General features: G+C 40.6%; 1 protein-coding gene across 1 annotated transcript in view; it reads left to right on the forward strand.

The window, feature by feature from the left end:
* LOC126355247 (serine/threonine-protein kinase meng-po) overlaps positions 1–15,044 on the forward strand; it is a 385,368-nt gene that overhangs the window by 82,775 nt on the left and 287,549 nt on the right. The window lies entirely within an intron of this gene.

Here is a 15,044-nt window from a genome sequence, read left to right on the forward strand (position 1 = left end):
AAGAGAAAATAAAACATTCAGTGTGATGGATGAATACGGTAACTATCTACCAATCTAGATACATACGGTTCAATATTGATGAGTTGCAGCCTTAAATCTCCACGTTCGTTGATTTTCAAACGGTTTCTTTGTTTCGTCAAAATGTTTGTTACCACATTGAAGCTTGTTTCAACTAGGTATGATGATGGAAAAGCGCTAAGGTATTTTTCAGCAATGTTCCACAATGTAGGATACTGCGTTTCAATGTTACGTTGCAACCAGAACTTCTGATAGCCTTAGTTGAACTTCTGCTTAAGCTCTTCGTCTGTGCTGATGGTAATCAACTCTTCTTGCATTATCACATTGGCTTCTTCTATGGCTGTGGTATTGTACGGATTTATTATCCATTGAGGAATTTGTAAATTTAAAAGATCCTCAAACCTCCCCGTAAAATCCTTGTGTAATGCGTCCAAGTGAGTGACATATAATAAAATGTCATCATCTTGAAGCAATTCTGGTAATTTTGAAAAATGCGGAAACTACGAATATTCATTTCTGTCTAAATTTTGTTTATAAAGGATTAGTTTACCCACGATGGCCGATATTATTGATTTTGTTTTAATCAAGTTAAGATCGTCACCCTGCAGCTGCAAAACAACTTTGTTGAACATTCCAAAGATATCAGTCAAGTAATAAATATCTGTTTTACAATGGTTCAGATTTTCTTTCAAATTCGGATCTTTTTCTTGTAAAAACTCCAACACAGATTCAAGATCTTTCTAAGCAAGCGCCTCTTGATAGCCAGCGAACTTCAGTGTGCAGAAGTAATCGAGTAAAGACTTCGTCGTTTTCCTCACATAGCTGAGCAAATAACCGAGAGTTCAAAGAATTGCTTCGAATCTTGTTGATAGCATATATTACATATTGTAAAGACTTATGCAATCTAGGACTCAGCTTTTTTTGCTACTAAATGCTGCCTGTGAATCACGCAGTGAATGGCCAGTACATCAGGCAGTTGTCGCTTTAAGTGAGCTATAAAACCAAGATGACGACCAACCATAGACGGTGCACCATCAGTCGCAACAGAAACAATGTTCTCCCATGGAATAGCTTTGTCAGTAAAAAATGTTCCACGGCCTGAAAAATCGATTCTCCTCTGGTATCAGTCTCTAAATATGTAGCAAAAAGCAGCTCCTGGCACATATTTTCATCTTTCATAAATCGAACATATCCTAACAACAGAGCTGTATTGCTGGGTAATGTAGATTCGTCCAACTAGAGAGAGAATCTGTTGGTTTGTAAGAACTTGCATAAAATGTTTTCCACATCGCGTCCCATCTGGTCTATGCGTCTCTGACCGGTGTTATTGCTCAAAGATATTCTCTTTAAAATATCATGTGCGGGTTTGTGCAATACATTGCCTGGTAAGATACGCTGCTCTCCAATTGTGTGGGGTTTCCCCGACTTCGCTATTAGTAAAGATATATTATAGGACGCTCGTAAACCATCATCGTCTTTAATAGATGACGACGCAAACATCGATCTTATGGATGGCCTTTTGTCTAGGTTTTTCTTTAAGTGCTTGAAAAAATGACAAGGGCTTACTTTTTTGTCAGTATGTACTCTTGATAAGTGGTCATCCAGTTTTGTAGGCTTCATGGCATCGTTACTGAAAACTTTTTCACATATGAGACACATCGGCAAGTGTGGATCTGATGGAGATGCAATAAATCCGAACTTCAAGTAGCCCATACTATATTGTCTGCATTTTTTTCCGTGTCCGCCATCATAAAACTCTCAGTAATCATGCAAATAAAAAACTACCTAAATAAAAAACAATAATAAACTGTTGCACACTATCTTATTTTTATCACACCCAGGTAATGGATTCTTGTTAGGTATTACTGACTTACTCATTGATAAACTTGGATACCTATATTAGGTAAGTAGCTATAGTAGGTAATTAGGTATAGAAAATTCGTATTAGGTAAGTAGGTACCTATCAGCATAAGAACGAAAACCAAAGCAAACTGAACACTTCAAAGTTTAGGTACCTACCTACTTAAAAACTTAAGTGTAAGTAATTTTTACAAACACTTTTATACGTACCTATTTAAAATATGTTGTCCGTCACTTTACTTCACTTAATTTAGCTATGTAATAACTTTGTAATCTCTTGAAATAAATGAGTACTTATATGAGTTATTATCGTTCAAGCTCCAACGAATTTCAAAACGCAAATGAACTTTCAACCTAAGTGCAAGCTCGTTAAATAGTAAAATATCAGGAACATGTTTGGACTTGATCATGACACAATATAAACAATATAGTACCTACCTATCTTGAAAGTTTTAAATAAGAACTTGTGTTAATTTAATAGGGGTCGATTTTTAGACCTCGTCGACCCCCAAAATCAGTTTTCGTTTATGTCGACCCCTAGGAAACCGATATCGACCACTTTGGGAATCCCTGCTGTAAACCTTCCTGCCGGACCCTGTGCATGCTCTCTAACTTGAGTTGCTACTAGTGAATGGAAATATGCAGAACAAAATAATTTCCTTTGTATATCTATAGCAGTAAACATGTGTGACATAAACATGACAGAAATGGCGATTCGTTAGTTCTCGGATGTGACGCTACTGTCCACACAGTCCCTGTCACTATTTTAATTGATTTCTGATTACCGGTTTCGTTTATACCACCTTCAGATACCAGAGTGCCTTGTGCTGGCGGCAAAGGCATAACTAATGTAATAATACCCCGGTCAGATGTGCGAACGAAACAGCTTATGCGAATATTCCTCTGTGCAGAGTGTAAGGTAGGTTTTCGGAGAATATTTGGCGTCTATCTTCAAAAGTCTAACATTTCTGTTTTTCAGCATCAAAGTGACGCTTTTCCTTGAGTAAGTCAAGTCTGTTATCATTTTTGTACTGCTATTCTTGTGCGCGTTTAGTTCTTTTGTTAGTCCTATTTGGTACGGGTCTTGCACATATTGTAGCATGTTTCACATGACTGTTTTTTAAGCAATCGCTTATCAATGAAACAGTCTTCCACCCACTTTACCTACGACTGAATCTACGTGCTCATTTCATTTCATATCCCCACAAATTATTAAGCCCAGTTGTTTGTGGGAGTTAGAAATTTTACTTTTCTGAATATTTAAAGCAAGTTGTCAATCTTTGCACCACTTTGAAGCCTTATCAAGATCTGACAGTATTTCGGCTGCATTTTTCAAACAATACTTCATTAGATGAATCTCCATTGTCTGCAGAAACTGCGCTGACATACACGTGCACCTCCCGCCGATCCTTTTCCTCTCAGAGCTCCACGGAGACATTCCGCCAGCCGCTGCGAGGCGCATGCTATTTCCGGACTCGGCGCACGTCGCCTACGTCACACTAGCTCATACCAGCGAGGCGCCAAGTGGCGGGCGTGTCTCACGTCCACACAAACAACCGCAGACACAGGCAGCAGCATGCCGTGCGGCTCACCAGCTGCTGATATTAGAAAGTCTTGTGTCCAGCAGAAACGTTCGCTGGCTGCAGATGTCACATCAAAACGAACATACAAACTGGCCATTAAAACTGCAACAGCACTAAGGGCTGCATTAACGAAGTTGTACTTACTGTGTGTATACATTACAGTACAGATTATTAATTTTGTACATGATTTAGACGTATACATAATGCCAAATTTAATGCACGGTGTTGCCACAGGGAGCGAAAGGCTATTTACAATTTGTACAGAAAGCAGATGGCAGTTATTAGAGTTATTAGGACTATGAAAGGGAAGCAGTGGTTGGAAAGGGAGTGAGACAGGGCTTTAGCCTCTCCCCGATGTTATTCAATCTGTATAATGAGTAAGCAATAAAGGAAAGAAAAGAAAAGTTCGGAGTAGGTATTAAAATCCATGGAGAAGAAATAAAAACTTTGAGGTTCGCCGATGACATTGTAATTCTGTCAGAGACAGGAAAGGACTGGGAAGAGCAGTTGAACGGAATGGACAGTGTCGTGAAAGGAGGGTATAAGATGAACATCAACAAATGGTTTAAATGGCTCTGAGCGCTATGGGACTTAACTTCTGAGGTCATCAGTCCCCTAGCACTTAGAACCACTTAAACCTTACTAACCTAAAGAGATCACACACATCCATGCCCGAGGCAGGATTCGAACCTGCGATCGTAGCGGTCAAGTGGTGCCAGACTGTAGCGCCTAGAACCGCTCGGCCACCACGGCCGGCGAACATCAACGAAAGCAAAACGAGGATGATGGACTATAGTCGAATTAAGTCGGGTGATGCTGAGGGAATTAGATTAGGAAATGAGACACTTAAAGTAGTAAAGGAGTTTTGCTGTTTGGGGAGCAAAATAACCGATGATGGTCGAAGTAGAGAGGATATAAAATGTAGACTGGCAATAGCAAGGAAAGCGTTTCTAAAGAAGAAAAATTTGTTAACATAGACTATAGATTCAAATGTCAGGAAGTCGTTTCTGAAAGTATTTGTATGGAGCGTAGCCATGTATGGAAGTGAGTCGTGGACGATAAATAGTCTAGACAAAAAGAGAATACAAGCTTTTGAAATGTGGTGCTGCAGAAGAATGCTGAATATTAGATGGGTAGATCACATAACTAATGAGGAGGTATTGAATAGAATTGGGGAGAAGAGGAGCTTGTGGCACAACTTGACTAGAAGAAGGGAATTGTTGGTAGAACATGTTCAGCGTGGAGGGTAAAAATCGTAGAGGGAGACCGAGAGATGTATGCACTAAGCAGATTCAGAAGGATGTAGGTTGCAGTAGGTACTGGGAGATGAAGAATCTTGCACAGGATAGAGTAACATGGAGAGCTGCATCAAACCAGTCTCAGGACTGAAGACTACAACAACAACAACAACAACAACAACGTTGCCACCCGTGGCAGCAAAAATCGCTCTAATACGGCTGGGCATCGCATCGAACTCAGCTTGGATAACGGAAACGGGACATCATTCCATACTGCTTCATCTATCTGCTAGAATTGAAGAATGGATAAGGAAAAAGGTCTAAGTGCCACTCTTTTCAAAAACGCTATTTTAATGCCATTCTGTTCTCTGCGCCCTGTTTCATATCGCTAAGACGTGTTTCAACAATCAAATCAGGTAGAAAACATTTCAGACATTTATCACTAAAATGTGCCAAGCAGTGCTACCGTCAGAAGTTTCAAATGCCTTTCCATTGCTTTCAATTGACTACTTTGATTTTAAAGATACTCCTGAAGCATTGACATCAACGCAGGAGAGTAGAATCTCCAAATACAGTATGATCAAAATGTCTCATTGTCATCAAACTCAAATAGCTATTAACAATTCTTACTCTGAAACAGGTGAATGGAATAGTTTCAATGTATTCAAAAGAGGAAAGACCAGGGCAGATGTATGTACTTCGAATGAAAGATCAGCAACGCTTATCACTTCCCAAATAGAAAGAACTGTAAATGGTGCTGTCATTTGTGGCACAAAAGCACAGGGCATTTTACGGTAAACATTGCAACGTCTGATACCAAGGATGCAGTTATTTAAGGAACAGCTATCAACAGTGTGAGATCTTTTTCATGCTTTTAGTTATGTTATTCTCTCACTAAAAAAGTTAAAGAAATGAAGAGTGGTTTTTGATACTTACAGTTGCACTAATTAAAATATTTCTGCTGTATTTCCGTCCTTGTATTATCACAAATAAATCGTAGTCCCTTTGTATTAATGGCAGTTGGAACAAAAACTTTCTTATCGGCATTTAAAACCGGTGAGTATCCTGGTATGGCATTCACAATGTTCTTAATCAGTTATTTAGTTTCTAATTTGTTTCATTATTTTTCGCAGTGTTGCTGTCAGAATGCTGCCTTAATATTTTCGATACAAATAAGTTACGTACTAAAAGAGATACATCAGTCTTTAATTCTCAGGACCAATGTGAGATTTGGCACTTAGAACGTATTCCACTTCCACTCTTCAGTTCACTAATCTGACTGGCTGAGTGGTGGCGCAACAGTCTTTCAGCAGCCCTTGAACAGATGTAATCAACGAGTGAGAGATCTGGAGAATGTTCTGGCCAGGACAAATCGAGGCACAGCGGCTGGGCAAAAGTATGGGAGCACCGCTAGAAATGCATGTTTGAACATCATAGCAGATAGTAACCAAGACAGCAGGTTAAGCTGTAGTATTTGACCAAGAAACCCACCTGTGCAGTTTGTTAGAACAGTGTTCTGTATTATGATGAGTGCATTATGTCGGAAATAAACGAACTCGAAAGTGGGCAAATTGTTGGTGCTCCCATGGTGGGTGCCTCCGTAACCAAATTAGCCGAAGTGTTTGGTGCTCTAAGGGGGACCGCCTCGCAGATTTATACCGGATACAGAGCAAGCAGAAAAACGTCATCTGCTACGTCACAACGTGGACGAAAGTGTGTGTTGAGAATACGTGACAGGCGCTCATTGAAAAGGATTCAGTGATAGGCAAGCCTGTGACAGGAAACGTGGTGCCGAAGCCGTACAACCTGGACTACGGAGCAATGGAGGAATGTCACTTAGTAGGATGAGTGTCGTTTCACACTGTTTCCAACTTCTGGCTGAGTTTACCGTCCTAAGAGTCAAACATGGCAGGGGTGATTTTGGCAGCCATATTGTATTATTCCATGGGTTCAAATACTCTGCAAGGTCATATTACAGCCAAGGACTACGTGATCATTTTGGACGATGAGGTCCAGTACAATGTTTGTTCCCCAGTAGCGATATTGTGTGCCAAGGTGACAGCGCCTCTGCCCACACAGCTCCCATCTAATAATTTTTTCATAATGTGGGAACACAGTTATAATATTTTTTTTAAAGTCAATACCGCCATTAGACTGTTTTTTATTTGCCGTGTTACATTACACGATCATGATTTCTGCTTTAAAGTGCCATTATCAAGTGTTTTGATGTTATACTATGCCTAAGATGGCACTTGATAATGGCACTTTAAAGCCGAAATCATGATCGTGTAATGTAACACTGCAAATAAAAAAAAAACAGTCGCACGGAGGTACTGACTTTAAAGAAACAGCTCCCATCGTCCAAGACTGGTTATGTGAGCACGAGGAAGAATTGTCGCATTTCACAAGACTCGGTTTCATTAAGCTTTTTAGTCTACTTTTAAGAGAAGGGTACGTGATCGTTATCCACCTCCACCTTCGCTACCTGACCTTGCCACTATTTTACAGGAATAATGGTGCAACATTCCCTTGAAACCCATAAAAGCCAGGTCACTACAGCGCGGTAACATGCGGTCTCGCGTTATCTTCATGAAGATGACATCATAGAGAAGCGGAAGATAGCGTACAGCCAACGGCCTTAACACGTGTAAACTGACCTAGCTATGATGGCAAAAGCCTTAGTACATCTGCTTGTAGCTAAGTACCACCTCCTTCCCCCCCCCCCTCCCCCCCCCCGCGCCACCCTGTAGGCAACGGCCCGATAAGCAACGACAATGAGCTGGTCGAAAATATGGCATTTACAATAAAATTCGTGTTATGACCAGGTCACCAGTGCACTCCAATAGAACATGTGGTTACAAACATTAAAGTTTAGTACACATTGCTGTCGCTGTCGCATTGCATTAGAAGGAACACATAGAAAATACTGTATTTCAAATGACTGAGCACTATGGGACTTCTGAAGTCATCAGTCGCCTAGAACTTAGAAGTAATTAAACCTAACTAACCTAAGGACATCACACATATCCATGCCAGAGGTAGGATTCGAAGCTGCTATCGTAGCGGTCGCTCGGTTCCAGACTGTAGCGCCTAGAACCGCATGGCCACTCCGGTCGCCAAAATGTTGTGGGGAAGGCTAAGCAAAGACTGCGTTTTATTGGCATGAGACTTTGAAAATGTAACAGATCTACTAAGGAGACTGCCTACACTACGCTTATCCGTCCTCTTTTAGAATACTGCTGCGCGGTGTGGGAACCTTACCACTGACCGAGTACATCGAAAAAGTTCAAAGAAAGGCAGCACGTTTTTACTAACGCGAAGTATGGGAGAGAGTGTCACTGAAATGATACAGGATTTGAACTGAACACAATTAAAAGAAAGGTGTTTTTAGTTGCAACGGAATCTTTTCACGAAATTCCAATCAAAAACTTCGTAATGCGAATGCGAAAATATTTTGTTGACATAGGGAGAAACGATCACCACGGTAAAATAAGGGAAACCAGAGCGCGTACGGAAAGATACAGGTGTTCATTCTTTCCGCGCGCTATACGAGATTGCAGTAATAGAGAATTGTGAAGGTGGTTCGATGAACCCTCTGTCAGGCACTTAAATGTGATTCGCAGAGTATCCATGTAGATGTAGAAGTAGATGTAGAAATGTATGCATGTGTAACACGTTGTCTTACGTTTTGAAGGCAGAGACAACTTTGAACACTGCTACCACCTACCAAAACGACATACCACTCCGTCTTCTTCAGACAATAAAGCCGACAGCCGTTAGATGCCGCTCGCGGAAATCTATCTGCACCGGTGTTTCGGGCTTCAGGACGATCATTTCCTACAAACAACGTTGTCTTCGACTGGTAAGTGACACCACTAATCGTTCGCCCCCCCCCCCCCCCCTCTTTTCCCACCACAGAAAACCGAGCGCACAGAAACCAAGTGTCTAGCTTCTTCAATGTATTTTAATAGCTGGAGTAGGGGACTGTGTCATTACACACATCAGAACTGAAACGCCTGCTGTCCAAATTACTGGGTTTGCGAACCAGAGATGATCGTGTTGTGTATCCAATAGCACCCTTAAGTACCACCGCAGGTACTCGTGAGGATCATGGCCATGTTGATATTCAACCACGGCTGCCATCGACAACTCCTTTGTAGATTTTTCTTCGTACCACCGCTGTACTGAGACTGTGTGGAGCTCAAAGACATTACTCACATCTTTTTCGTCTGAATCCGAGTGGCTGATTGCAGAGCTGGTGCGCGTGCATCGAACATTTTCTTCTCATATATTAATCCTCTTGTTTGCGAAGAAGTTTGATATTATAAAACCATTAGTGGAATTTATTTTTTAAAACTGGAATTAAATTGTAACTGGTCACTTTGGGTACGTTTGTGTGTGTGTGTGAGTGAGTGTGTGTGTGTGTGTGTGTGTGTGTGTGTGTGTGTGTGTGTGTGTGTGTGACTGTGCCTGGCTGAAATCTGTTTGTTAATATAAAGGGCCTGTAATATTAACTGTCCATAATGCTTTATGTTTGGTTATCTCTATTACTCACCAAGGAATTGCAAGTGTTTTTTTTTACGTGTGCAACCAAAGGCCAATAAAAAATGTCAACTTTCATGTAATTTTAAGTTATGTTGATGACAAATTATACAGATAAATCAGTGCATCGAAATTATATTCGGAATCCTTCATTAATAGCCTGTTCTGTTTGTACGCAAATTGTGTTTGTAATATATTGAATGAATCTGATTGAAAGTGGGTGCAAGGGCTAAAAACACACGAAAAGAAAAATCACTAAAAATTACAAAATAAAAATCAAACAGAATGCTGTGATGAGTAAACGATTCCGTTTCATCAGTGGATTACGAAACTAAAAGAGTATTTTGTCTAGGCAAAGTACTGCGAAAGTTATCGATGTTTTAATTGATGGTAATTAAAACATCCTCTTTTCAGAATCGGGGTATTTCGACCTCTTTCTCCGATTGAAATGCCTTAATTGCTTCAATAGGCTCTTCTTTAAAAAAAACGTCAAAATTAAGATGGGAGCATTCTGTTATCAGATTATCGAAGCTATCGCCTACAAAACCTATTTTGGCACTGCGAATAAGAGGTGGTTCTCACAAACAATACATGTTAGTAAAGCTGAGAATAATTTATGAAAGTGAAATCAATTGCGAAACTTTAACCACGCTAGGAAAGGTAAGTACGAATACAAAGACCTATATGGAAAGGGACGGAAAATTTCAAGCAATTTTATGTAGTGGCCGAAAGCTTGTGTTATGTTTCGTAAGGATCAATTTTCGTAGAGGTTTAGGTTATAATTACAAAGGGTTTTTATCTGAAGCAAACGATTTGAAATAGATCGACTGACCGCAATTGATTTCGGATTTATGAAAAGAGCGGCGAGTTCAATAGAAATGCATCACAACAAACTCGACAAACTTACTTTTTATGAATATATCTGAGGAGACCTTTCTCAGCTCTCTCCTCCTGTATATTTACTGTGTTAGTTGTCCTGTTACATCTCTCATCCAGAAGCTCCAAATACTGAACGCTATCGAATTTACGATGTCAGTGACACTGGAACGCAAAATGAGCTGCAAGCCAGCACGTCCCAAAGCAACTGCGTGAGCGCCTTTACTACGACGCATTAATCCACGCTGCCGATGTAGTGAATGTCGGCAATGTGTATTTACAGCAGCTTCACCGTGTGTGTCACAGGAATTTATATGTCACGTTTTAAGTATTATGCGGAACCTTTGTTACCCATGTTGCTCTCAGGCACTAGAGATTTTCTCCGTTGCTAAATGGTGTCCACAAATATCTTTCATCGGGTCGCCAAGAATGTGGAAGGCACGTCGGAAAACATCTGGGCAACATGATGTGCATCCGTTTCCTCACAGTTTTGGAATGTGTGGGCAGATGTTATCACGAAACCTTTAGGTAGCACCTTTCGTTTTACAGACCATTTGTTGCCTTAAGTATTGACTGATCTCTATAAAATATAAAGAAAAGGGAGAACTAGAGGAAGGCAGAAGGCAGAAAAGGTGAAAGTAGTATAGAGAAAACGAGAGGGAATTTACCATCTAAAGACATTTTAATAACGTCTTTCTAAGGATATATTTAGCTCGCATTGCTAGGACGGTTATCTTCTGGTGAGGGATTGATCGGAAGAGTAGTTCTATGTTTTGTTGCTGGTGACGATCTGGGGCAGAAATGTCCATTTTCCGTCATAATCTGAGTGGACGTAAGCATAAACGTGGTTATCAGAAGTTTTCATAGACACCTGCTTTCGGAGCTATAAAGACAGAGAGTTTCAGAGAAAACTTGGAGAATATTCCAGATGACGTTTCCAATCATGCTATCGTAATAAAGGCGTGGATGAGGGACATTTCAGTTTATCAGCTATATAATAGGATTATTATGCGATTAAAATCGGTGCCAGAGGTGTGGTTCCGTATGAGACTGACATTAACATCTTCTTCGGAAAAATAGTTCGTAAAGTTAATAAAGGAACCGACTCGTAAGGGCAATGTTTTAGAGCTCCTTTTAAAGTTTTAGAGCAACAGAACGGTTCTAATCATTTAATTTAGAACAGGGTATCAGTGAGCTTAAGTGTCAACAGGAATGTATATGCACCGTCTATGAGGCATTTATTCTGTCTCGAGACAAGTCTTAATGATACTGCAACATCTGTTATCTCTGTCGCTCCCAGGCACAAATCTGTCCTCGTTGCATCAATGACTGCAGGTGTTATGAAAGATAAGAAATATCTCCGCTTGGCGAAAGTGACAGAAAACAAACTGCAAAGTCGGTATCAAATAATTAGGTACCTGACAGAAGATGTGGAGCACAAATGAATAAAATTCGGAAGCATTGCACAATATGCGTTAGACGTCTACGTACCGAGTAAGGTTGAGAAGAATAGGAAAGACATACCGCGATTCAACGGCCAGATTAGAAAGTTGACACGAAAGCAAGAACTTCATCACAGATTATGTGAAGTCAAAGTCTTGTTGACCAACAAGAGCTAAATGAAACAAAAAATATAGTTAGGAAAGCAAAGTGAAAAGCGTTCAATGAATTCGAAAGTAGAATTTTTCTATCCGAACTGACTATAAATTTTAAGAATTTATGGTCCTATATAAAATCATTAAGTAAATCTAAATCATCTATCCAGATGCTCAGTGATTATACTGGCACGAAAACTGAAGATTACAGAGGGAAGGACGAAATACAGAATTCGATTTTCCGAAATGATTTCGCTGCGTAAGATGGCGATACGGTTTCTCTTTTCAGTTATTGCACGAACGCCGAAATAGAATATATTGAGATAAGAGCCCGCAGAATAGAAAATCGCTCGTCACTGGATAGGACGCCGAACTGTACGAAATATCTTTGAGATTTTTCAGAGAGTAAGTGAAAGGAGTTGCTCCTGTCCTATCATCAATTTACCTTAATACCTGGAGCAAGTAAGGGTACCTACTACTTGGAAAAATGCAACTCTTTCCCACTTTCGTAAGACTCGTCGGAAAAATTAACAAAGCGATGGAGTGAAAGGCCCATATCGCAGGAATCTATCTGGTGTAGAAAAATGGAACATGTTTTATACTCACTCATTGAGACCATTTTGGGGAACGAAAATGTCCTCTATAACGTGGCCTCTGCAAATAGAGATCTAGTTGAACTCAGCTTTTCGGCTTTCTCTGTTCATTCATGACGTCAGAGACCAGTAGACAACGCTCCCAGGTTGATGCCATGCTGCGTGACTTTCGGAAGGCAATCCATACAGTCCTCCCGTGTCCTTTGGTGAATTCAAAATGTGAGTGATGTGGTAGATAAAGTACTAAGTTCCATGAAACTGTGCGCGGTCGGTGATGTTGCCAATAGGTAGATAGAAACGCCAGGAGACTGTAGCGAAACACAGGGAGGCCTGTAGAGGATCGAGGACTGACGGAGTGACTCTTCGTTGTCTCTGAACATAAATAAAAGTAATGATTAGCGGGTAAAAATAATTAAAACGATTGAATGTTCTTTTTAAATGAGTTTTCTGAAAGTAATACGTAAAATAAATTGGAGAAACATTTGGTGCGACTTTGAATGATGCTTGAAATTATATACAGCAAATGAGACTGCATGGTCTACATAGGCCATAAGACGAAGATACTGCAGCCCTCTTTAAAATTCTAAGGTTCTAAGCTAAACATTGAGAGTACGCATTAGGAGTGATTTAAAATGGAATGATCATATAAAGGTGATCGTCGGTAAAGCAGATGCCAGACTGAGATTCATTGGAAGAATCCTAAGGAAGTGCAATCCGAAAACAAAGGAAGTAGGTTACAGTACGCTTGTTCGCCCACTGCTCGAATACTGCTCAGCAGTGTGGGATCCGTACCAGATAGGGTTGATAGAAGACATAGAGAACATCCAACGGAGAGCAGCGCGCTTCGTTGCAGGATCATTTAGTAATCGCGAAAGCGTTACGGAGATGATAGATAAACTCCAGTGGAAGAGTCTGCAGGAGAGGCGCTCAGTAGCTCGTTACGGGCTTTTGTTGACGTTTCGAGAACATACCTTCACCGAAGAGTCAAGCAGTATATTGCTCCCTCCTACGTATATCTCGCGAAGAGACCATGAGGATAAAATCAGAGGGATTAGAGCCCACACAGAAGCATACCGACAATCCTTCTTTCCACGAACAATACGAGACTGTAATAGAAGGGAGAACAGATAGAGGTACTCAGGGTATCCTCCGCCACGCACCGTCAGGTGGCTTGCGGAGTATGGATGTAGATGTAGATGCATTTTAAATTAATTCTCAATCAGCATCTCATTTGGTGCACAAGATTTCGAGCGTCATTGAAAGGAGCGTCAAATTTTTGTCTAATCTGTTTCATTTCATACTTCTAGGCAAATAATTTCACAATATATTTGTCCGTCTTTTCAGAATTATTTTTATTTGATTTTTATTGATATTTAAAATAACACCAATAAAACTTTTTATGCACGTAATAGCTAGGCCTTGAAGTGATTAACTTCTTCATTTACATACCTAGCAGCAGCTTTTTGTGAAACGTATGTCTTCCCTCGAATCAATAATTAAGTTTTTCTTAATTTCCCTGATTCCTTTCAAGCAATTAATTATTTATTTTTTATTTTTTTACAAAACTAGATCTCATGCTGGTCAGTTTTATACTATGCCAGTTCACTTCTTACCTTCGTCTGGTTATGAAAATTCAGATAAAATTCCATTAAGTAATTTCCAGGAAGTCTCATTTTCGCTCTGCTCAAACATTTGATCAATAAACAGGAGAAAAATCACTCTTTGATTGCGTTATTGTCATAAATCATTGGAAACAACAGCAATGTACACTGAGACGACAAAAGTCAAGGAAAACCTCCTAATATTGTGTTGGACCTCCGTTTGCCAGGCGTCGTTCAGCCACTCAAAAAGTCGCTGTAAAGTCCCCTGCAGAATTACTGAGCCGTGCTACGTCTATAGCCGTTTATAACCTGGAAAGTGTTGAGGGGCTTTGTGCACCAACTGACCTCTTGTTGATGCCCCATATGGGACGATAAGCCGCTCGAATTGTCCAGAATATTCTTCAAATCAATCGCGAACAGTCGTGGCCCGGTGACATGAGAACGTTGTTTGTGAAAATAAAGTGCAAGGAAGGCTGCAAATGGACATTTCATATAAACACAGTCCACACTGTTATGGAGCTACCATCAGCTTGCACAGTACCTTGTTGACAACTTGGGTCCATGACTTCGTGGGGGATGTGGCACACTCCAACACCACCATCAGCTCTTACCACCTGAAATCAGGACTCATCGGCCCAGACCACGGTATAGGATCCAACCAAGATGGTCAAGAGCCCAGGAGAGGCACTGCAGACTGTGTCGTGCTCTTAGCAATCGCATTCGAGTAGGTCGTCTGCTGCCATAGCACATTAACGCCAAATTTCACGTCATGTCCTATCGGATACGTTCATCGTAAATCTCACGTTGATTTCTGCGGTTGTTTCACGCATTGTTGCTCGTCTGTTAGCACAGAAATGCCGCTGCCTTCGGTCGCTCTGAAATTTAGTATTCTCGGCACACTTTTCACTCTGTGGATCTCGCAATATTGAATTCTCTATGATTTACGAAATGGAATGTCCCATGCGTCTAGCTCCGAGTACACGACTCTGCGTTCAAAGTCTGTTAATTCTTTCTGAGCGGGCGTAGCCACTTCAGGAACTCTTTCACACTAACTACCAGATTAGAAATATAAGCACCTCCAATGCGCTGCCCTTTTATACCTTGTGTATACGATACTACCGCCATCTGTATATGAGCA

Source organism: Schistocerca gregaria, chromosome 3 (genome assembly GCF_023897955.1).
Source record: "Schistocerca gregaria isolate iqSchGreg1 chromosome 3, iqSchGreg1.2, whole genome shotgun sequence".
NCBI classification, from domain to species: Eukaryota; Metazoa; Arthropoda; class Insecta; order Orthoptera; family Acrididae; genus Schistocerca; species Schistocerca gregaria.